The sequence below is a fragment of the Mustela erminea genome, chromosome X (assembly GCF_009829155.1).
Source record: "Mustela erminea isolate mMusErm1 chromosome X, mMusErm1.Pri, whole genome shotgun sequence".
Lineage (NCBI taxonomy): Eukaryota > Metazoa > Chordata > Mammalia > Carnivora > Mustelidae > Mustela > Mustela erminea.
The window spans coordinates 87,860,538-87,886,580 of NC_045635.1; the positions used below are offsets into that span (position 1 = coordinate 87,860,538).

A 26,043-nucleotide genomic window follows, 5' to 3' on the forward strand; every position below is an offset into this window, starting at 1 on the left:
CAAAGAAGAAAAATTGTATTTTTATTCGTTTGAACCATTTCTGGAATTTTAGTTTCTTTGGGAAAATCCAAGTTTCTATACTTCTTAAGCCTGAAGAATTTTCTGTAATAGGTCATGTAGTGCAGGGCTTCTGGTAATGAGTTCTCTGCCTTGGTTTGTGTGGAAATCTCTCATTTCCTCTTCATTTTTGAAATATATTTACACCGAGAATAGAATTTTATATTGATAGTTTTTCTTTCAACACTTTACACTCTATTGTCTTCTGGCTTGCATGGTTTCTGAAGTCTATTATCATTCTTATCTTTGCTCCTTTGTATTTTTCTTCTTACTGATTTTAAGACTTTTTGCTTTAACTTTGTTTTTTAGCAGTTTAAATATGAAATGTCTAGGCTTTTTTTTGTTGTTTTTTACGTGTGTGTGTGTGTGTGTGTGTGTGTGTGTGTGTCTTTGGTGGGCTATTTATCATCCTTTGTGTTCTCTGAACTTCTTGGATATTTGTAATTTGGCATATTTTATTTGGGGGGATTCTTGACCTTTATCTCTCTCTCTCTTTTTTTTTTTTTTATTTTGTTCTCTTCTCCTTGTGGGAAACCAGTTTTACATTTCTTAAGCCATTTTATATTAACTCATAACTCTTGGATGCTCTATTTTGTTTCTTATGTGTGTTTGTGTATGTGTTCATATGTTCATTTGCTTTTATTCTCTTTCCTCTGTGTGTTTCACTTGGATCCATTATTTCCTATCTTCAGTTTTACTGATTCCTCTCTCAGCTTTCTTGAGCCAACTGATGAGACTGCCAAAAACATTTTTTAGCTCTTTCACTGTTTATCATTTCCAGTATTTTCACTTGACTTTTTTATAGTTAACATTATTGCTGAAAGCCCCATTTGTTCATGCATGTTTTCCATATGTTTCACTATAGCTTTTCACATATTAATTGTAGTCACATTAAATTTTCTGTCTCATACTTTGAATATCCAAGTCATCTCTAAAGCTGGTTATATTGATTGCTTTGTCTCTTGAGAGTGAGCTTTTTTTTTTATTTGATTATTTGTTTCTCAAAATGTTTGTTTGAATGACAGACATTGCTGGTAGAAGAGTAAAGATTGAAGTAAATAGTAATTATGCCTTGAAATGGGCACATTTGTTCTTCTAGGTCATTAATATGGGAGGCTGAGTCAATCTAATAAAATGAGCTATGTTTGGACTACGTTGTTGCTATGGTTACCCTCAATTCATCACCAGCTTCAAGTTACTTTGTTACCATGTGCTTAACATGGTGGTGGGGTTCTCTGTTTTCCTGCTCTACCCTCAGCTTTGGACCTCCCTTGTGCATCTGTGCTTCAAAGAGATTCTCTCTTCATGCTCCTGTGACTCCCTAATAGTATGTTGGTTTTCCTTCTTATGAGGTGCTTATTAGCCTGGGACAGGGAAGAATTCTCTATTTTCTTTTTGGTGTGGGGCAGGGAGGAATTCTCTGTTTTCTTTATTCAAACTTAGCGTTAGGCAGGTCCTGTGCCTCTGGGTCATGGAAGTGGGACTTTCTAAGTTATTCTTTTTCTCTGCTAGTGTTAAGACACTTCTTAATGGTCTGGGTCCAGGACTAATTCCTGCCCCTCCCCAGAAGTTGAGGAATTATTTTTGTTTTTACATTTCCCCCAACTGAAGTAGGTCTTCCTCTATCCCCCTGGGCAGAACAGTTTGCTGCCTTTTCTTAAAGCTTAGTGCCCTTATTCCTTAGAGAGAAGGGAATTAGACATGGTTTCATGCTTTTCCTACTTCAGTGGCTTCTGCTCTCTACTAGGTCAGTACTGTAAATCCACAGAAAAAAGTCTTTGAGTGTATATAAATTCCTCTTATCTATGGCTCCCAAGAGTATTGTACTCTCAGGGTAGCCCATACTTGGCATTTAGCAGTTCATTAAAAATTTAGCTGAATTCTTTATACCACCTTCTATGATGACCTTGCCTTCCCCCCGCTGCAGCCACAGGTGAGCCTGTGAGAGATGTTCCATCTCTCCTTGTAGATGTTTATCTTTCTTCAGGCATCAGACTAGGTGGTTGCCTTGAGACTTCACTCTGGGTTCAATAAAAGTTATGATTTTGTAGATTATTCAGCTTTTTCTTGTTGCTAGGTTTGGGGTGGCACTCCTTCCAGCTTTCCACATTCTTATCAGGAGCCAAAAGTCCATGTCAATTCCTTTTAACAGAATCTTCATGAAGTATCTACCTACCATATGCTAGGTCCTATACACATTTGCAATTCCTAAGAATTTTATATGTAGCTATTCAGATCCAGAGAGAGAGAACACTTTCCACCAACATCTTCAAAGCACAAATTTCTATGTTACAGAAGGTAGATGATTACAGGTGCTTTACTTACATTAGACATATTTTCCTTTTTCACTCATTGCTGTGACCTCTTTTTTTTTACCTCAAATTAATGCCCTTATGTAAAAAGCCTTTGGATGGTGTTACTGTAAATCAATACCTCCTTCTTGTATAATAATCTTGAGTATATAGAAAATGCTTTTAAAATATTCATACTTTTTATACCAATAATCCCACTTTTGGAAATATATGATAAACACTGAAAATGTAGAAAAAGCATAAAGTTTTATTTTAGTAGAAAGGTGTGGCATATTGTACTGAAAAGAGGGCCTCCTTTGGAGTCAGGCAGACCTGACTCAGTACTTACTTGGCCATGACCTTGAGCAAGTCACTTAACCTCTGAGTATACATGTCCTTATTTATAAAATGGAACTAACAACACCTTACAAGATTTGATAAAATTTAAAAACAGTGTATAACTGATGTTATTATTTGTGAAAAGACAAACTCAGCAAAATCCTAAATAGTAAAAAATAAGATGAAGTGAATATCTAGTCAGTCAATTTCTTTACTCTTAAAAGCAATGTTTATGAAGATATCTAGCACCATAGAACTATCTTTTTTTTAAAGATAATTTATTTATTTATTTGACAGAGAGAGATCACAAGTAGGCAGAGAGGCAGGCAGAGAGAGAGAGGAGGAAGCAGGCTCCCTGCTGAGCAGAGAACCTGATGTGGGACTCGATCTCAGGACCCTGAGATCATGACCTGAGCTGAAGGCAGCGGCTTAACCCACTGAGCCACCCAGGCGCTCCTAGAACTATCTTTTAATACATTAAGCCAAGTATTCCATATTATTATATGTATACTCTGATTATAGCTATGTTAAAAAATCATATATGTGAAAAATAATAAATAGAAGAGTGAGATACTGCATGTTATTTTTATTCTGTATTTTTACTATATTTCTAATGTTTATAATGTTATATTATCTAGATAAAGAACATACATATTTGCTTATATATATTATATATATATGTGTGTGTATGTATGTATTAGACAGTAACAAATGCTGCATAAATACCTTGTACAACAAAATGGAAACATGATACCATTCAAAATTAATGTCAGAGTGACTCACAGAGTCCTTTGCATTTTCAGTGCTGCCAACCACATCCCCTGCTGGTGTTTGTTTTGGTTAAGGTCTCTCCAATGTCTTCCAGCTTGTTTCCAAGACCTTGTTCTCTGGCAGGTTTCCAGCTGTCTGCTGAGGTCTGTGCACACTGAAATGAAAGCTGAGTTGCACACTCCACATTGTAACCCTTTTACTCTCCTGCTTTTTCTTCTAATTAGATGCCTATCTTTCTACCCTTTCCCACCTCCTGCCAGTATAAACCTCACTTAAAACAGTGGGTTTTATTTTTCTTTCTCTTTTCAGGAGAAAGTACTGTTCTTCCTTTCCCCCCCCTAGTAGAGTCATAAAATATAGTTTCCCCTTCACCTTTAGCTGCTAGTATCATAGCTTATGAGTTGTCACTTGAAGTAGAGGAATATTTAGAATTTTCCCATGTGAGAACATATTAGTAAAAAGAAAGTAGGTTGAAACTTGTTTTTTAAAGGTAATATTAGAAAAATAAACAATTGCCCAAAGAGCAATGTACACAGAGAGACCACAGTTATTTTATGAAATGTTAAGAGGGACACCAAGAGCCTTTAGGGTAGCATAGTGGGTGGCAAACTGACTCTCCCACTAAATGACACTATGCATGTAACTTGTCTTTTCTGGGCTAATTTACTCAACTATAAAATAAATGTGTTAGACTAGATAATCTCAAGGGTTTCATCTGGCTTTTTGACAATACACTTAGCATAGTTCCTAGAACTCAATAAAATGTAAACTATTCTTATTCTTACTGTTAGCATCATACTTGTAACTTTTATATCCCCTTCACCATCTTGCAAAATAGAAGTTTCTTATTGGTTGTTAGTTGAAGTAGTTCCTCATGTTACCTAATAAAATGATTGGCATCATTTTTTTTCTATTTTTTCCTTATCATTTGATAAAAGGACCTCGTATTTTAGCTCATTAGTTACTATAATACCCAATGAAAAGATAAAACTGGGTACCAGGTGTATTGTAAAGGTAGGATATTTCATTATATGTTAACTAACATAACTTTGTTAAGCAGAAACTGTTAACTAATGCCACTTTGTTAAGCAGAATACTAGTAGGGTAAGACGACTGAATCTCCAAAATGAACCATTTTTGCCTTGTGTTTCATGAAGTCTTGACTGCACCCTTAATCTTAATCATCTATTCCCATGTTGCCATTTGCAAGTGGTGAGGGTAGAAAAAGCAGTAGGAAAAGGTTTAAGTCAACCATTTCAAGCAAAGGAAAAATTTACTTGAAATAAGGTAAACTTCTATAATTGGGTCTAAAGCTTAATTGTCACATATGTCCGACACCTAACAGGAATGAAATTAATGCTGGCAAAAGGAAGGGACTGCCCCAAATATCTTATTGTTCTAAAACTTAAAAATATACCCTGGGCATAAGTAAGCATCTATCCTTGAGAGATAGTAGAAGAGTCATCTGCCCCTTGGTAGTCAGCAGATTAAGTCAGATGTATCAAAGTGTGGCATTACAACCACAAGCAAATTCCTGAATTGCTTGCACTCTGGAAGTACACTGCTGAATATGGAAATTTCTTTTCAAAACACTGTCAAATGTATCACTCTTAAATTTGTTTTTTTAGATCATTGCTTTACACATTACTTTTACTTGGAAATCTCACCAGACAGGTGAGATTTAGGTTTATTAATTACATTTTCTGGATTTGAAGTTGGAGCAGGGAATGGGAAAAGAAAGGCAGGAAAGAAATGTCCTCAAAGTCGATGACATACAATTTATGATATTTTAAATTAAGTTTCAGAAACGTGGTGCTGACATTTGGGTTGCCTAGCCACTAGGCCTATTGGATAGGGGTTTGAGTATTTTTCCTTTTAGGCTGAAATTATACTGTTTATTTGCCTACCAAATGTCTAGTACTGTGAATGCTTTCTTTTTAGGTAGGAAAGTTTTCTCACATCCTTGCCATTTTGCAAATATAGCTCAATTAAGTTAGCCAACAAATATTGCTTGAGCGGCCATTAAGTGTGTAACACTATGCATTTTATTATACATTGCAACCCTCAGAAGCAGGAACTGAAACTGAAGCTGACTTGAGGCTACAGTCTTACAAGGTTGTAGTTCCTTCCTAGTGCAATACCATAAGTCCAGAGCCCTTTCTTGGTTCTTTTTCTTGTGTCATCACCTCCTTATATAATACACCTCAAAAGAGGGACTTGGCCTTTTTAAAGTAACCCTCCTGCTGTTCTTCTTAGGAAATATTAAATTTATCCCTTAAATAAAAATATTGCTTTGAGTGTTTAAAATTTTCCATAATTAACAATTTTTTAAAATATTCATCAAATGCATACTATGTCCCAAGCACTGTGTTAGTCAATAGGTGCTAGTTACAGTTATCAGAAAACATTTAGGGGGGCTTTTATTGATTTAGTTTTAGTAGACATAAGGAAGGAGATTATTTTCCTTTTGATTGTGGCCTTTACATTTGAGGAGGGAATGATATATAAAAGGAAGGAAAGGGAAGGCTAGGGTCAAATTGGGAAAATGAGGGAAGAATTATGGATGTCACTTTTTGTTTTGTTCTGTTTTGTTTTTCCCTGAATGTAGAAAGTATAATGAAGCTTCTAACTGAGACTCTAAGACAAAAGTTTTTTTTTTTCTTTTTCAATAAGAGAGCTAAGTTTGAATATTTGCAATAGGGGTGAAAAGAACTAATATATGATAAGTAAACTGAGACTCGGGGGACCAAATTAGTGAAAGGCACTGAGAGTTAAAAGCCTTGGGGGAAAAGATGGAATATTTCTATCTTAACCATGACATCTCTCCAGCTGTGGAATACAACCTAGGCTCTGAGTTGTAGGCTTGTCTTTTCCTTTTTGTGTTATATCAAAATTTACTTCTGCCTCCTGACAAATCTTGAGGGAAGAAGAAGCAATAGCATCATGGGTCCAAAAGATGAAAGCCAGAGTTATATGTGGGATTTGTACTCTTTGGAGGCCACAGTTAATTTTTTCACAACTACTATAATCTGTTTAATAAGTTCACAGATATACATGGGGAGAAATTCAAAGTCTGTATTTGGTGTGTTTTGGTAAAGCAAAAGTTAGGATCTCATATCTTTGATTTCTAATTAAGTTGATTTTACAAAGTTGTTCTAGGGGTAGAAAGTCAAATTCAAATGTGTGGAGACAAATATTTCTAAACAAAACAAGTATTTCTAAACAAAATCCAAGACAAGTAAACCATAGCATTATGTCTTTGGTCAATCAGGTAAGAGCATCCCAATTATAATTTTTTTAAATACAAGTATAAATCACTGTGGAGAGTATAATAGTTACTTAAGAACAGAAATACAAAATTCCACAATTGATGCTTAGTTAATATACACTTAAAGCTTTTCCTAATTTATGGTTTTAGGAAAATTTATGTGGGCAAGATTTTATAAACCATTTTATTTTTTAAGACTTACTTATTTCAGAGAGAGGGAGAGAGAGAGTATGAGCAGGAGGGGCAGAGGAAGAGAGAGATAGAATCTTAAGCAAATGCCACGCTGAGTGCATAGCCCCCATGAGGGGCTCAATCTGATGACCCTGAGATAATGACCTGAGCCATGGAGCCCCAAACAGGGCTTAATCTCACGACCCTGAGATCATGACCAGAGCTGAAGCCAACAGTCAGATGCTTTAACCAACTGCGACACCCAGGCACCCGTTTATAAACTGTTTTAGAGATGGAAGTGAGTAGGAGCTATGCTAGAAACATAAATGTACTTTGTGTCTAATACATTAAAAATTTAGTTTTGTTTTATTTTGCACATACATATATATTTATATATACTATATATGTAGAGGTATGAATATATACATATATGCATATGCATGCATGTATATGCAAGTATGTGTATAAGAACATATATACTATATCTTTGTATGTATACGTTATACTATATAGAATATAAATTATATATATATAGATATACAGATAAATAGATAAGGATTGTGGTCAGATTCTCAGTAAATTCAGTAAAGGTTGTTGAAGTCAAGAGTTCTTATTTTCCTTGATCCTCTAGTATCTGACCACTAAAGAAAGTTAGCTGGGTTTCCAGTACATTTTGTGGAACAGACACTAGCAAGTAACATCTAGGCAATTCTAAATTGGTTTTAAGAATTTCCAACATCCTACCATATTTGTGGATCTGTGTCTAAGGTAGTTTTGTGAGTGATGCTAAAATTGCATTTAGCAATGAATATGCCATGGTAGTTCTCTGGAAGTTTCAAGAAAAAGTGGAAGCTCTTACATTTTTATGTTCCTGGGGCTATACTGAAGTCAGATTCTTACAAAGAGGTCTATGAGTAAAATTGTGCTAATATATCAAAGAATATCAGAATATATAAGCAGTTTTTTAACCTGAAGTCTTTTTTTTCCTGTTCAGCTATACCCAGGTTATAACAAATTCCTCCTCCACCAGAGCATGGAGAAAGAGGAAAAATTAGGTATAAATTGTGTGTCATTTCAGTTGGAGAAATAATGATATAGAGGTGGTTTGTGTGTAATTTGTGTTGGAAAAATAGGAAAGCTCCTTGTAGGTATGTCATTTATAGGCAGAGTCCCTTTATGAACAGGAAAAAGAGGTTGGATTATTCAGGGTCCCCTGAGGGGAAAAAAGATTGATTATATTCTAAGCACTGCCAGTAACATTTTGTATAAATCATTAACTCTGACGAGAAACAAAACAAAACAAAACAAAACAAAAACACCGCCATAATCAAAAAGGACAAGTTTAAGAACTCTCACAGAAGGATAGCTTTCCTTGGCTCTGAGAAAAGTAAAATAAAATTAAATAAATTAGTTGGTATACAAATTGGATGAGGAAGAAAAAACATGGAGAATGAAATTTTAGTCACTTTAGTGATTGTGAGCTTAGTGTCCTAAAAGTGGGTAACATTTATTGAATGCTTACATTGTTCCTAGTGCTTAATTGGCATTTTATTATTTATATTTCATAAGAGGGCACCATTGTTATCATCATCCTCCCATCTCATAAGTGGGGAAACTGAGGATCCAAGAACTTGATTTACTAAACAAGTTCACGCAAGTAAGTTGCTGAGTCAGTAGTAAAACCAACATTTGCCTGGCTTTTAGGTTTGTGTTCTTAATTCTACTGTATTATATTCAGCTCAACATATATAACCCAGACTCAAAAAGCATTCAGCTAGATCAACCAGCTGAAAAAAAAAACCCTGCCCAAGTAGAGGAATATATAGGAACCTGGTGAACTGAGGTCAGTTATGACGATTGTTCATGATGAGTCCCTCAGCATATTTGTTTCCTTCATGACAAGCACTAAGACACATTCAAGTCTGAGGAAATTTTTCTGGGATTTAGAATTTCAGAAGTGGACAGGAACAAATCAGTTTGCCTTTAAAGGACACTTGAAGCTCATAACTAAATTCCTACTTAAACTCTTGAAAACCCTAGGAAAGCAGAAATTGCTTGCTGTCACTTTTTTATTATTTTCTAGTGAGCAGAGGTCTGTCTCCAGCACCAGAGGCTTTATGCCTCAATTACTGCTCCAACTAGGAGCCTCAGAGAAGAAAGAGACAACAAGGATAATTGAAAGTTAGTGCCTCTCAAAGATAAAACAGAACTTCATTATCTCCTTTGTGGATGATTGGTTTCTGATTGGTAGGAATATTAAAATTTAATAAATTTTAAATGTTTGGAGTATTTTCTAATAGATGCATTTCTAGGAAACTGGGTGAAAATTATATAGATAGATATAATTTAGGGTAGAAACAAGGGTGAAAATTGTATAATGTATACACACACATATATGTATACACACAAATATATATACATACTATATAAATTATGTAATAATTTATATATATTTAACTTCGGGTACCCTTGTATGGTCCCTGCTTAACAATAGATTTTCTTCCAGAGTATAGGCTGGAATAAATTACATGTAGGAGCTAAGTGGCTATAGCTTGAAAGATTAGAGGCTGGCAGAAGAAGAGAATTGAGCAGGTGGTTGGAGGCAGATTTAGTATTGAGGTGAGGAAGTGTATACATGAGGTATGTTGGTTAAGTAAAATTCTCTGTATATTGTCCCATCAAATGGACATACATGTTTCAACAGAACTTAAATCTTGAGGCTTTCCTGTGGTTAACCTCTACAAGAATTTTGCAAGCTGACAAGTTCCTCCCACATTGTCAAAAAATAAAGTGTTGGAATGATAGTAGAAAACCAGCTACAAGTCTTGGAATGAATTCTTAAGAATTTATTAGTCTTTAAAACTAGTATCAAATTTCTTCAGAGACAGATGGGAACTTTTTAATTTTGGCTATACCTCTAGAGGACCTAGTAAGTTGCCTTGCACATAGTAGGCTCAAGGACATCAGGGATATATGACAAGCAAAACTTGGAATGTAAATATAATATGTTTTCTATGGCCTATGCTCATTTTCTCCCTTTATTATCAGTGTTGTCATCGTACAAGTAGGTATTTTGAAAAAATTATATGTCTCCAGAAAATCTATATTAATCACCTATGTAATCTCTTTGAAATTAGCAAAATACATATGGGTGTGGGACTAAAAAGATGTGTACAAAAATGACCCCCTCCCAAATGACATATTTTAACAGGCACTCTCCGCAGATGTGCCCTGATGGAAAGAATTGACTAATGACACCCTGCTAAGCCAATGCTGGAGACAGGTTGGCCTTTCAAAATTATACCACCTAAGTAACTTTCTACTCTGACTATAAAAAAAAGGTGGCAGTGTGTAGAGATAAATATTTCCAAAGGATGGAAATATTAGCCTTACTTTTTTTTATTACTTTCTGCTGAATGAGTCATTTAGGAAGTTTGAAAGAGCATATTTTTTCTCAGGGTACTGTAGTTTGCTGTAGTGTTGTTGGCATGACCAAGTATAAGGATGGCTTCAAGAGAGCCTCATACCTTCAGGAAGATGTCTAGAACATGTGCAAATATTTCCTGACTCGGAAGATTGGCAGCCATTAGAAAGAAAAACACATAAATAAGAGCCTACAAATATCCTTGCTTCTCTTAGCCTTCTATCCACGCTTGCCAGTTGCTGTAATGGGTTTTTTAACTACCTTAGATTTCAAAAAAGTTTCAAAAAAATTAAATTCCTCCAAATGTTAAACTCTACAAGTTTTAGTAATGTGGATTTTGTAGGTTCTACAAACATACATACATACATACACATACACACTGACCAACCCACCTTGGTTTATTGGGTACTTTTCTAGTACTGTGTCCTAGGAAACTTCTATCAGTCTAGGACATCATACATATATGCTTGATTTAGGTCTTTTAATACTTGAGCAACATATTTTAATGAGTAAGAGATAGTTATAACCTCCCCTCAACGGCATTATAGGGGTGAAATTAACAGATGTGACTAGAAAGAAATTAACAGATGTGACTAAGAAAAGTGGAAAACAGAAACAGATACATATGTAGGGACCATAATCTGTGTTCACTCCAATCAGGACAATGTAAAAATTGGTTTGACTAATTTCTTCACCACCACCACCACCACCACTCTTCAAAAAGATACAAACAGAATTAATTGGTTATTTGACAGAAATTACCAAAATGTTTGCTGGCATCCAGTACATATAGCCTTACTAAAATGGAAGATGGGTGTTCTACATTGCATCAAAAATGCTTTCTAGAAGAGACCTCTCAGGCAGATTTTAATGCTTGGACTTCAAGAGAAGGAGATTAGAGAAGCACAATTTACTGTCAATTTGCAAAACTGGTATATATAATTATGTGCTCTCAACTCCTTTATAAATATTTATTTCTTTTGAGTTCTGTTGATGTTGTGAATTACCTTTCCATTTATCCCAATTTTATTTTTTTAAGATTTTATGTATTTATTGATCAGGGAGAGAGCACAAGCAGGGGGAGCAGAAGGCAGAGGGAGAAGCAGGCTCCCTGCTCAGCAGGGATGCAGAACTCAATCCCAGACTCAATCCCAGGGATCATGACCTGAGCCGAAGGCACACACTCCACTGACTGATCCACCCAGTCGCCTCTACTCAAATTTGATATATCATGATGCACTTGGTAGAGAATTACAATGCAGTTAAGGTAGCAGAGACTCGGTGCCTGAGAATATAGCTCAGGTTTATATAGAAGCAAAAGTCACTTGAGTCTTTAAGGATGCAGTTTATCATCCATTTGCTTTAAAACCTGAAGAATGAGATGTGGACCCAAGCAGCTTCACAAGGCTCTGAGGGCAGGGACTAGATTATATATACTGCTTTCAAAATTTTCCCTGTAGTAACACTGTGCTGAATCAAATTTTGTTGTTTAATTCTATATTTTGTGGTTTTCTTTATTTGAATCTTATATTCTAGGGTCCTTTATAATCGGGTAGGGGATGAGAAAAATGGAGTGAAGAATGGTAGAGAAATAGAAGGACCTTAGAACTAGGGTTGCCAGATTAGAAAAGTAAAAATATAGGATGCCCAGTTAAATTTGAATTTTGATAAAGAACACATTTTTGTGTGTGTTGGCGTGTCCCAAAAGTGTATACTTACACTAAAAAATTACTTGTTTATTTAAAATTCAAATTTAACTGGACTTGTCCTGTACTTTATTTGCCAACCTTATCTAGAACCAACTTGACCTGGGTCACAGATCTGCCACCTGCCAGCCCTGGGTTAAGAAATAAGAGGAAAATTTTTCCTCCTACCTGATGTGATATGGCAGAGAATGCCAGTTCATCCTAAGACGTTGCCAAAGGGTGGGGAGGATGTGATCTTTGGGGCTAAAACAGTGGACACTCCTCCCTGCTTCTGGCAAATGTTTGGTATTACTTTCAAAGCTGTATAGCAAAACTGCTTTGCTGGTACTTGTAAGGGCCACTGAGTTCAAGTGACTAATTCCCTCCGTACTGAGAGGCTAAGTAGGGGAAAGAAGGAGAGTTTTCTCTTTGACAGGCCAAGAAGAGCATTTTGCCTGCTCAGTCCCCTGGCTAGAGAAGAGAATCAAGATCACTTTTTGAAGGACGGGCTCTGGACTGTTGATTTGATTCATCATTCTCCAATTTTATCATGCCTAATACGGTTCCAAGAATCTAATGTGATTGCAGCCAATAGCAATCAATGATTTTGTTTTGTTTTGTTTTGTTTTTGGTGAAAGACCTTATGTTCTTCTATTTCACAGGCCAGGTTATCACTGGTTATGATCTATAGACTGTTCTCAGAAAGATCGTTTGTTATTTAGAACCCTGTTGCATGTGGTACATTTCCTTTGGGAGTTGTGAGTCAAATCACTCATTTGGCCTGTGGCACTGGGAGGTTTACCTTAAGGAAGGATACATGGGGTGTGACTGATCTACAGTGCAAAATAGAGGTAGACTGTCACCAGAACTATTTAAATCCAGTCATCATATTCGGTAGCTCCTAATTCCTTCAGGATGGCTCAGAGAATGTACTACCTATTCTTCCCTTTTGTAGATAATGTTTCTTCAAGGAAAACTGATAATCTGTGAAGGAATAATGCTTCTGTAGATTTTATGAAGATCCCCCAAAAGGCAGCAAAGCAATATACTTAATTAATGTCTCCAGATGATGTGGCATTGTTAGTTAGAATTTGCCAGGAGTCCCAGTAGAGACAGAAATAGGGCCTGAAACAATGTCATTTTCTTCCAACGTTCCCAAGGACTCTATTTGCTGGAACTTCTACCATCATCAACTTTTTCTTCAGGAAAAAATAGTTCCTAAATAAGAAGTGGAGAAAGCCATATACTATAATGTAGAGATACAAAATAAATTAGTCTTCAATTCTTGCCGGTAATAATTCAAGTTAATATTAAGAGTTTACTATATACCAGACACTATTTATAGGCATTAACTTGTTTCATCCTTATGGAAATCTCATATAGTATGAACGTTATTTTCATTTTCTGTATGAAAATGAGGCATAGAGATTAAATAACTTGTTTAAAATCATGCAGTAAGTCACTGAGCCAGGTTGAAACTGGATCTCCCTGGCCCACAAAACTCTCACCTTTATGCTATATAAAACTATAAGAGGGGTGCCTGGGTGGCTCAGTGAATTAAGCCTCTGCCTTCAGCTCAGGTCATGATCTCAGGGTGTTGGGATGGAGCCCCGTATCAGGATCTCTGCTCAGTGGGGAGCCTGCTTACCCCCCCGCCTGCCTCTCTGCCTATTTGTGATCTCTGTCTGTCAAATAAATAAATAAAATCTTTAAAAAAATAAATAAAACTATAAGAAGATTGTTAACTACAATTTCTACGTGATATTGTTGGATTCATGAGAACATGGAAGGTGGAGACCCCAGGCCTCCAGGGAGTGTTTATGATGAGAGTCCAGTGTATACAACACGGGCCTGTTTCAGTAATGTTACTGTTTTCCTCTAGTCAATCTAAGCTTTTCTGATGAAGACAGAGAGAATTAGAGAATTATCATTTCAGTCAATTGACAAGGCTAAATTACATGGTACATTTTATGGGGAACATTAGAAGCTACATAAGAAATTAATTAGCCATTCACAAAGTGCCTGTTCTGAATAGTAAATATTTAAGAAAGATTCAATTTAATTTTCTCACTGAGTGATAGCTTTTATTTTTAATAATAAATTTTATGTAAAATATTTTAACAGCAAAGTGATACAAAATATAGGTTTTAGAACTAACCAGCACAGAAATAAATTAGATATGCTATTGATATTGTGCTATACAATTTCAAGGGGGAAAGCTCTTCCCTCAAAAAACTGAACAGGAGACATATACTATTTAGAAGACTAACTCCTTTAATGAGGGTTCTGGCCAGGGAGGTATTGGTTTAAGTTCATGAAATAGATTCTAAGTAGTCAGCTAAAAATTCATATAGGAACTTATTTTGACACAAGTTTAAAATATGCAGCTTCTATCCTTGTTTAATCAATTCTGCCTAGTCCCCTACTATGCCACACTGGGAGTATGTATTTTGGTGTCAAAGAGATGTGAATGACCAGGAGGTGGTTCACTTAAAATTTCTAAGCCTCAGTTTCACAAAAATAATGAGGACAACAAAACCCATTATACAGTGTAGCTGTTATTATCCCCATGAGAGAACATGCAAAAAGCCCGTCATCAATACTGAAAACATCATAAAAATGTTGTTACTCCTGAGAGTGGTGGAACTGGTGAAAGCATGCCTTCCTTTAATTAAAGTTTATTTTAATATTCAATACTCAATAAGCTGAGGCAAATGAAGAATAATTAAAGAAGTGAACTATTGTAGGACAGATATGAAAGGACTCCCTAGAGGTAGTATAATTTATAGATAACAAAACTCAAGCACTGAGAGGGAAGTGACTTGCTTAAGGTCAAATAACTAGAGGTGTAAAGCTTCACTTTTGTATCAAGGTACCATGTTCTTATCCCTTGCTAACTCATACTCAATTGTTCAAGGCTTCCCAGATATTAACTAATGCGTCCAGGTGGTCATCCCCTAAATATCCTATTTCTTCCTGGGAAACTGAAGATAAAATATCTAATTTTCCCCTCCCATACCAGATTGAACATAATTAAAATGGTGATAATTCAAACTTACAGTAATAAATATTATCATAGTAAACCAATAAAACTATAATTTTATAAAACCAGAAATGATTCAAGTGTACTGCCAGACTCTTAACAAGTGATAGCTATGAATAAAGGGTATTTTAAAATTTACACTAAAGAGGCTATTTGGAATAGCCAAATTATGGACGAGCCCAAATGTCCATTGACTGATGAATAGATAAAGAGGATGTAGTATATTCAATGGACTACTACTCATCCATAACAGAGAATGAAATCTTACCATTTGCAATGACATGGATGGAACTAGAGGGTATTATGCTAAGCGAAATAAGTCAGTAAGAAAAACAAATACCATGTGATTTCACTCATATGGAATTTAAGAAATGAAACAGATGAACATAAGGGAGAAAAAGAGAGGCAAATCATAAAACAGACTCTTAACTATAGGGAACAAACTGAGGGTTGCAGGAGGGGAGGTGGTTGTGGAGATGGACTAAATGGGCAATAGGCCTTAAGGAGGGCACTTGTGAAGACCATTGAGTGTTATATGTAAGTGATGAATCACTGAATTCTATTCCTGAAACTAATATTACACTGTGCATTAACTAGAATTTAAATAAAAACTAGAAACATAAAAAGAGGCCTGTTGGTATTTATCAAAACAAGGAGAAAAATATTCATAAATCAGGAGTTAGTTTCTCCAGCTTCTAAAAATGAAACCTCTGTCTTCAGCTCATATCAGCTCCCTTCACATCTCTTTCACTTGACAAGTTCCTCTTTTTTTATATCTCCCTTATTTTTTTGGATATTACCAATTCTAAGTATGGTAAATGACCTTTTCTGCTGTGAGTCTATTTTTTTTTTTTTTACAGAATCTGGAGAAATGTAAAAGAAACTTGTTACTTGACTCTCTAGAATCATTTTTCTACCATGCTTATTTCCATGTGCTTTGTATTATTATGTGGAATTTTGAATAACTTGTCCCAAATATATTAGGTGGCAATGAACAGTTGAAAGCACTGAAATCAAGTAAACGCCTGGCCTGCCTTACCTTAAAAAGCTTCTCTGTATTTTTCCTTACATGGCCCTGTAACCAGGTCAAGTAACCTGTGATATTAGATATGCAGAGAGATGAGAGGCAGTGAGAGAAACTAAATGAAAGATTGTATACTCTTGGATGTTAATGTTGTGTTCTTTTCAGTGAAATTAATAATTTCACATGAACTGAGAAAATGTGTTTAAGCAACATTGCGAGCAGAGGCAATATCAGGCCTGGACTTGCTGCCTTCTGATGGAGCAGAATGCTGTTATTTCTGTATTTCCATGGTTCTCAAGCAGGAGCACATATCAAAATCCTCTGGCAGAATAATTTGAAAAAAAGCAAATGCTCAAGACACACTCCAGAAATTCTCACTGGGAACCACTGCCTATCTGAAATGAAATCCTAGGTGTATACTAGAAACCTCAGAGAGGATTTACTTCTTTTTTCAGAAATGGAAAAAATTAAATATATGTGCTGGGAAGTTGGAGATTTGTGGTGGTGTGGTTTGCGGGAAAGATATCCCCCAAAAATACGTCCTACAGAAAAACCTGCCACATTCCTTGAAATTCCCATTATTAGAGAGTCATTCATCTGGAATTCTTACCAAAAATCACCGGTTCACATGCATATTATAAATTAAGTAATGCATTAAACCACTAATTAGCACTTTACTACAGATGAAATTAGGTCTCACCTTGATCCCAAGGGAAATGAGGTACAAGGCAGGTAAATTATGTTTGATGGCTGTGAGAATGGAGACAGGGAGACTTTTGTAACATGGAGAGGTTTTCTCAAGAAAAGCAAAGCCAGATGTAGCAACTATATAAGAGGAGAGCCTTATGGACGACATTGGAGGGGCCAGTGGAAGGAGGACAGGGGAATAAAGGCAAAATACACTTTGCCAGAGGTTATCCAGTTGCCCTTGATGAAGGGAACCTGCTTCTCTCACTCTTTCAGGCTCAAATATCTCTTGGTCAGAATGTCCCACCACTGACCTTGTTTTATTTAAATGCAAAGCAACAAAAAAAGACTGGTGAGACTTAATCTTACAATTTAGGTTACAAGGTATTAAACAGCTGATTGATTTGGCCTCTTCATTGAAGAGAACACACTCACACGCACACACGCATGCACTCACAGGCACATATATTCAAAGCAACTGTTTGTCAATTCAGAGAAAAAAGTTAAACTATATTAGACGATGGAGAAACAAATTTCTCAATCTTTTTTTGCAATGCTATTTTCTGTTTGCTCACCTGAATCTCAGCCAGAGTTGTGGGTCCTACTCAGTCCTTTGGTAGGGAGAAAAACTAGCTCTTGGGAGAAAGAAAAATACTGTCAGAACCTTGCAATATACTGAAAATGCAGGCTCAGGGATCTAGACTGAAGGTGGGTTAGAGGGGTTGGGACATTGGTGATCATGAACTCTACTAAGAATTTTGTCTTTCTTTCCAGATACCAATAAAGCACATTTATACAGATGTCCTGAGCAGCATATAGTTAAGAGATTATATTCCCTTAAAAAATGTGGTCTTCTTTCATCTGCTTTTGGATCATCCAGTTGCTCTTTGTTCAGATGACTTAAATCTTGGACTCCCCCCCCCCTTTTTATATTTGGCCATGTAAAACAGGGATTAAAGCATGTAATCTAAGCAGCAGGATTTAAACCAGGCCAAGTGCATGAGCTTTCTTTCTTACTCCCCTCCTGCCCCAAACTTAGCATCTTAAGCAGCACCAATGTTTTCAATTAAGAAAGTCAGCTGAAGTGGTATGAGTAGGAACCACTTTCTTAAGAGAAGCCCAGAAGCCAGGACTGAAGTCTTGGAAGAAAACATAGTGGAATTAAAATCTAGTCAATATGGATTTACTGAAAGTATACTTAAACTTCCCCCAAACCCCCAAGATCTTAACAGTTTTGCTGGCAAAGGAAAGTGAGATAGTAATTTTTAAAAAGTTTTTAAACACCCTATTACAAATACCCTTGCGAACTAAACCCACCAACAAAGTAATGAAATTAATTTTTTTTAACCTTCTCTGGCTTACCAGTTTCTTCCTGTAAAGTTCAGTGCTGTGTTGCAGCCATCCTTGAAATGACTCTTTAGTCTTTGTTTTATGACTTTTTGAAGTGGTTGATTCACAGATTCTACTTTCATGTGTTAATGCCCTGAGTATAGTGGTTCTCAAAGTTTAGGCTCTGGACCAGCCACACCAGTATCACTCAGGAACTCACTAGAAGTGCAAATTCTTGGTTGCCACCCCAGAAGTACTAAATCAGAAACTCAAACTAGGGAAGGAGTGCTGGTTGTGGGAGCAGGTGAGCTTTGTTTTAACAGATTAGATATTTCTTTCTTTTTTTTTAAAGATTTATTTATTTATTTATTTATTTGACAGACAGAGATCACAAGTAGTCAGAGAGGCAGGCAGAGACAAAGAGAGTGGGAAGCAGGCTCCCCGCTGAGCAGAGAGCCTGATGTAGGGCTTGATCCCAGAACCCTGGGATCATGACCTGAGCCAAAGGCAGAGGCTTTAACCCCCTGAGCCACCCAGGCGCCCCCCAGATTAGATATTTCTGATGCATGTACCAAGTAGAAGAGCCAATGCCTTAGTACATTCCTTATCCTTGAAGGTGCTCCTTTTTCCCCCTATTGCACATACTACATGTCCCCATGACAGGTATAGGCATTTATATACATTATTTTCCACATTAACTCCTTAAAAGATATAGACTTGAGGAAGATATTTAAGACTCTCTTTCATAATAAAAACAAACTATAAACTATGAAATCATGTTCTTGGGCATTGATAAAAGCAAATCTGATTCCTCTACTCCCACAAATCCCTAAAAATGTAAAAATACATGTAGCCTTAGTTTTAATTACAGAATTAGTTATTTTTCCTCACTTTGCATATGTATTCTGTTAGTGAATTGGAAACTTAAGCAATTTGTTCCTTACATCTTAATATATATAGTTGAATAGCATTTTGGGGTTTGTCTTCACAAAATTCTTTCTTGGCAAGTTACTGGTGGCAGCTAAGTGTCATGGTTCGGAGTCCTGTAACAGCATTCTGTAGTAAATATCCCCAAGATGATGGCTTACAATTGACTAAATGTTTTTACATACATTTCAGATCTGAAAACCTGGGCAACATTTCTCAGAAAGGACATAAGTTGCAGCTGGTAATGGAGAGAGCTGTATGATCCCCTCTCCTGGTAGTATTTATAGAGTGAGATATTTGCAGTTGATTTAAGGATCTTCATTTTTTGCTGCCAGATTGGTCTGCTCTAGTTAACTTGTTCAATCAACTTAATAATAAAAAAGAATCTTTGTCAAACCAGTTGTTTGACTAAATTAATGCTTGATTAACTGTATGGCTGGTTATTTCATTCAAGACACACAGCCTGAAGACACAGCCTAAGTTCGATATACATCTGCAAGCCACATGAATATAATTTTATGTTTGGTTAATGGGCTTCAGATGAAACTTAATCATTTGAGTCACAGGAAGCACCAAACTTTTTATACTCTAGTACACTTCACCTACATTTCTTTTAACCTGCACCCAAGTTGACTAAACCCAGGTTTGCTATGGTCTGGTATGTAACAAAAGTGCACATGTCAGGTGATGAATGTTCTGCTCTTTCCAGGTTGAGTTTCAGTATTTACAAGGGAATCTTTAGTTGTATTAGCTCTTGTTATTCTTGTTTTAAATAAATAAAACCTGGATTGCTTTGAGGAGCCGCATAGTATATTGCAGAAAGCTTGAGCTTTGGAGTCCCTCAGACCTGGGTTTTAACTAACTCTGCCCCTTTCTGGGTGATTTTAGGCAAATTATTTAACTTATCTGAGCCTCAGTTTTCATCACCTATAAAGTTAAGGATGGTAACAAGACATAGTACCTGGTACTTAAGAATTGCTTGGTAAATTCTAGTTAACCCCTCTTTTAGGACAAAGGTGTCTACACTTGAGAATCTAAATTAATAGGCATAAACATGGAGTTGTCCTGGTGACCTGGGGGAGTATACTGTTTGTCCTCCTGACAGAATCAGTCATGAGCTGTATGTATGGTAATATAAAAACTATTGAACAGAGGGCAAAGAGCCCAAGGTTGTCATCTCTTTGATCTGATTTAATAACAAGGATAACAAAACAAGAGTTTTGATTCAATGAAGAAAACGATACCAAATGGTAAAATGCAAGTACAGAATTCTGAGGAAAGAAGTAAAAAGTAGAATTGGGAGGAGGAAAGATACCTTTATAGCTGAACTAGGGGAGAATTCAGAAATCTTTGTAATACAGTGCATATTGTAATAGGTACTATAAAAAGAGCTATGAATGACAAAGTTGTTGGAGAGAAGGAGGAAGAGACATACTGAAATTATTCTGATTGAGAAGATTGAGGGTGGGGCAGTTTCTGGAAGCTTTCTCCTTACAACATCTCACTTCCTCTAGTTGGGAGACAAGTCTGCATTTGCAGCATACATAATTGATTATTTCCTCATGTGACTATCTTCTGAACAATCTTTAACTTATAAACCAAAGGAAGGAAGGAAAATAATTGTCAGTAGAAGATATCCATGCCTCACTTTTTCTGAGACAGCAATATTTTTTCATCATGCTTTGACTTTGATGGAAAGAAGATAACATGAAATCCACTAAACCACTGTAGATATTATGGTTTTCTGTGGAAGATGAAAGATGTAATTAAGGTACCAACTCATGCCATACTTTTTTTCATGCCTCACTTTTTAACACCACACTAATGTACCTAATATTAAAAGAATAGCAAATGTAGTAGTACATTAGGATGAGCTGTCATTCTATATCTATTAGTCAATCAACAATGGTTATGGTTTTCCTGTAAGCCATATGACCCATGAAAACAATTTTATCGAATTTTTATCACTTTTTCAAGTTTTATGTTTATCAACCTCACTTGAAAGGAAAATTCATGGTAGTAATAACACTTTTGTTGCTTCTTCTACTGATCTGTTTTCTGTAATAATTTCTTCTCTAAAGAAAAATCTTTTAGACAGCTTTATCTCATGAAAATTGATCTAAATATGTTGTTTCAGATATATTAATAGTTGCTTGCAACAAATTTGAAAACCAAGAAAGTTATGAGAAATTTCTGCTGAGGAAGTGTCTAAGTACCTAACAACTCTCACTGGAATTCTTATTCTTAACAGAATTCCAAATTCTGGGATTATGTTTATTTTTCACTTTTGCTATTTGATCTTTAATGGTATGTAAACAGTCTGTAATAAAGTAACATTAATGCTCCTGGAATGCCATGAAAAATCTCGTTTTAGTCCATTATGTCATAGGTTTAGTGCTTATGTACATACGATGTTAAACATCTGGATATTTATTTGAATGTTATGGCGTGATACTGAAATTGCCAATGTGCATGTTCATTAGTTAATAACTTTCATGAGTGCAACAGTGGTACAGAACAACATCGATATTTGTTATGTTTGTAGATTTCAGAAAGTAGAAAAAAAATATATGCCAGGGTAAGGATACCATTGCCATAGGACCACTGACTTTTTAGAGACAGAAATAGGGGGACCTTGAGACCACTTATAAGGATAAAAAGTTCTGATTTTCTTAGATACAGCAGTATATAAAGTTAACTCCACATATATGAGGCTATTTTGAACAGATGCTAAATCAAGTAAGTTTAATCAGTAAGTGGGTTGCTGAGGTTCAATTAAAAAATTATTTTACTCAACAAATAGTGAAAGGCAGTATTGTGTAATCATTAAAAACATGGGATCTAGATTTTTCTGGATTTATACCTTGGCTCAGTCACACATAATCCTGGACATGTGTCCTCTCAATTTTCTCATCCATACAGTGGGTATAATAATAATCCTCAGTAATAAGTAGCAAATAGTAAGGATTAACTGAATTTATATATGTAACAATTCTTAGAACAGATTCTAGTACATAGACAGCCATCTAAAATTATTTACTTTTATTGTCTTTATTGGTTATTTGAGTCTAATAGCTCATTGTTGCAAATAGTGGCAATACAATAATCAGCATATTAAAGAATTGAGATTGATCCATTTCCTTTTTTAAGCAATCATTACTTTTATTGCTCTAATCTACTATTAAGAATATAGTATTGCTCTATAATCTTTGATTAGAATTACAACCCTCTTAAGATATAGACTTTCAGTTAAGAAGCAAAAGATTTGTACAGATTCATGTTGCATAATACTCTTTAGCCAGCTACCACGCAACCAAATGTAAATAACTTATAAATTAAACCATGCTCTTCGTCAGAGGATTTGAAGTCATTTAAAATGTTAATATCCATTGTTAAAATTAAGATAAAAGATCAGAAACCAATTAGGAGAAGAATAAAGATAATTCTCTCAATAAGATAAGGAAATCCTAAGATAAGGAAATAAGTTCAATTGAATAATAAAAATCTGAATGTTCTGGAAACCAAGGCCAAATTTAAAAAAAAAAAAAAAAGGAAAAAGAAAAACACATCTTACCCAAAACTATGATGGCATTTGCATCAATTTGTAGAGAACTATATATTTAAGGGAAAATAAACCAATTTTTTGCAATCATATTTCAATGGGTTCAGCCAAACCAAAGAATGCCTTAATTTACTGGGGGTTTTGTTACATAAATAACTTGTGGGACAATGAAAGAAATAATGAAACAAGCTTAGAAAGCTATTTCCAGGCATTTTTTGGTGGGCGGGCCCACATTCAGAAGGGTTTCACAAATCCTTTGTCTATATTAACCTTCAAGACTGACTCTGCAAAATATATGAATAAGCAAAGTTTCCTATGCTATTTTCTCTCCCTCTTTGTTGCCACTTCCTTCCTTTTTCCCTTCCTCCCTTCCTTTTTTCCCCTTCCTTTCTTTGATTTGATAGACTCCTTCACAGGATTGTCACCTGAAGAACCTTAGTTGATCAAGTAAATTGACCTATATCGCCTGCCTTTCTCAGCTCTACTTTGTAAGGGAGCAAATGGACTCCGGCATTTTAGAAAGCTTTCCAGCAAAAATGGGATCAAGAGGGGTTTTTTTTTTTTTTTTGGTTCCCTCACAATTAAGTTAAACATTCAGTCAAAGAGAACTTTTTATTGACTGGTAAGTCTATTGCCAGCACTGTCAATAGTAAGAATAAAATACTACCTGAAGTGGGTTTTTCTGGTATAGTGAGACTATTCTATATTTCAACTGTGGTGGTGGTTACATGACTGCATGTGCTTGTCAAAACTAATAGAAATAAACACTAAAACAGGTAAATTGTACTAATGTAAATTATCCTTTAATAAACCTGCCTAAAAAAAAGTGTGCCATCTCCAATCTTCTCTTTGTTCGTGGTGTCAGAAGGGGAAGAATTTGAAAGATATGTGGATGGCTGTCTGTCTGTCTGTCTGGCTGGATACATATCCAAAATTCTATAGAGATAAAATTATGTAGTTATAGAAAAGCACTGAGAGTGAGACCCTAGAAGCAGAATTTCAGGCTTAGCCACACCTTGAGCTCTTCCTATAAGTTTACTTTCCTGTAAGTTTACTTATAAGTATACTTCCTATAAGTTTACTTTACCTATAAGTTTACTTTCCCTTTATGGAGGTCTTTTTTACCACTACAAACCTAAGGGTTTGGATTAAAATCTCATTTATGTTCAGCAATTCTCTGTTGAGGTGACCTGATTTGGAGGGAGAGTGGAAGGAGAGGTTAGGGAGATTTGTTTAAGTGTCAGAAAGTAAATCATCTGTCACAAAAACAGGTGGAATGGATAATGTCGTGTGAAATTTGAGAAACATCTGTTCACTATAGCAGTGTCTGGGTCAAGATGGAGCCACCTGGGTGAAGTGATGTATTGGGTTGCAGAAATCAGAATCTCATTGACCCAATATATTTTGACCAGTGTAAAAAGAAACTATTATCAGTTTTACAGTTTTTAGGGTTGTTTTTACTTTCTTTAATTTCTGGGATTTTTTCTGGGGGAGCTAGTAGAGGAAGAGGAAAGTTAATTAATGAAGTTATTCTCAGGTAAGAGAAGTAGAAGAGTAAAGATTGCCTTTAAGATGAATAGTTACTATTTTATGAATATTTTATTGGTCTGCTTTCCTGTAATTTCTTGCTCAAAAATATCACTTTAAATTAAATGAGGAAAACCTGTATCATTGATTGCATCAATGTAGAAGGTGAAAAAGTAATTCATTGAGCAATATTGAATGTGCTGTAATATAATCTGATTATGTCTGGGAGACCTGTGTTTCCTTTCCCACACACAAATAGACCTACAAAAAATAGTAAACTTGATAAGATGACAATTTGAAAAAGAAATAATAGGAGCCAATGCAAATCATGATCTCTGGTTAAATTTGGTTGTCTTCAAGCTTTAATAGCATCTATAAATGAAACCTACCAGATAAGATTCTCCAGTGATAAGTTAGAGCACTTTTATGTCAATTACTTATGAATAATTGTATATAGCCAGTGTCAGCATGGTTTTAGTGATTCAAAGCCCAATGAGGGTTATGATTAAGATAAAATAAGATAAAATTAAGATAAACTCTGGCTTGAGTTTAGAGAACTGCAGCAACTGCGAAGACTGCATATATCTCAGAAACACACTGGAATGCGTTCCTCAACAGAATGCAGGGACCCAGGCCTCTTTTGGAAAATACTTGGGAAAATATATTATAGATAACCCAGATATCCCAGGTGAGCGATAACTGCTTTATAGTGTTCACTTAACAGCCACGTGCATAAGTAGAATTCTTTACACTATTTGGTGTTCCTATAATCACATGCTTGATTGTGGAGGGTGGGAGCATGCAGAAGATTTCTGAGGGAACAATATGGGTAGTTGGGGATTCCTTGTCACACAAAAAGCTTGTAAAGAGTAATAAAACTTGTTGGTGGTAATTTTTAATTGCCTAGTTTACCCTGAACCTCTTGGAGGTGAAGTCCTAGACTAATTTGTTTTTGAAGCTTAAGCCCAGCACCTTGCACTGAATAAATTAGTTGTTTGGTTTTATACTCTTTTAGTGATTACTATGTATGAGATACCATGCTACTCCTTTCATGTATGTTCTTTAAATCTCTAAAACATTCCTGTGAGAAAGGTAGCATCATTCCTATTTTACAGATGATGAAACGGACTCACAGAGGACAAATAACTTGCCTATGATTGGTTACATAGTTAGGTAATGATGTAAAGCTGAAATTCAAAACCCGACATACTCTTTCTACCATAGCAGAGCTTGCTTCATTGTCCAAAGAGATTAGCCATATATTAATGTATTACTCTAAAGCATTACTAATAATTATTAAGCTGTTTCTTTAAAAAGTTTTAAAAAATTAAACTGTTCTGTAAAGACTAGAGGAAATTCATACTTAATGTTCCCACAGTCAGTATTTAATTTATTTTCATTTTTAGGTAACAGCTTTATTGAGATAAACTTCACATAACATTTACTCTTTAAAAGTATATAATTTGGGGGGCACCTGGGTGGCTCAGCAGGTTAAAGCATCTGCTTTCAGCGCAGGTTGTGATCCCAGGGTCCTGGGATAGAGCCCCACATCAAACTCTCTGCTAAGCAGGGAGCCTGCTTCCTCCTCTCTCTCTCTGCCTGCCTCTCTGCCTACTTGTGATCTCTGTACATCAAATAAATAAATAAAATCCTTAAAAAAAAGTAAAATAAATAAAAGTATATAATTTGGGGTTTAGTATAAGCATAAATTTGTGCAACTATGATCACTATCTGATTCTAGAAAATTTTTATGACTCACAAAATAAACCCTGTACACATTAACAGTCATTCCGCATTCTGCCTCTCTTCAGCCTCTGGCAACCACTAATGTACTGTCTCAGAATATTTGCATATTCTTGGAATGTCATATAAATGGAATCACACAATATGTGACCATAGGTAACTAGCTACTTTCGCTTAGCCAGGTAATCATTCTAT

General features: G+C 35.6%; 1 protein-coding gene across 5 annotated transcripts in view; it reads left to right on the forward strand.

Moving 5' to 3' along the window:
• NRK (Nik related kinase) overlaps positions 1–26,043 on the forward strand; it is a 123,209-nt gene that overhangs the window by 10,098 nt on the left and 87,068 nt on the right. The window lies entirely within an intron of this gene.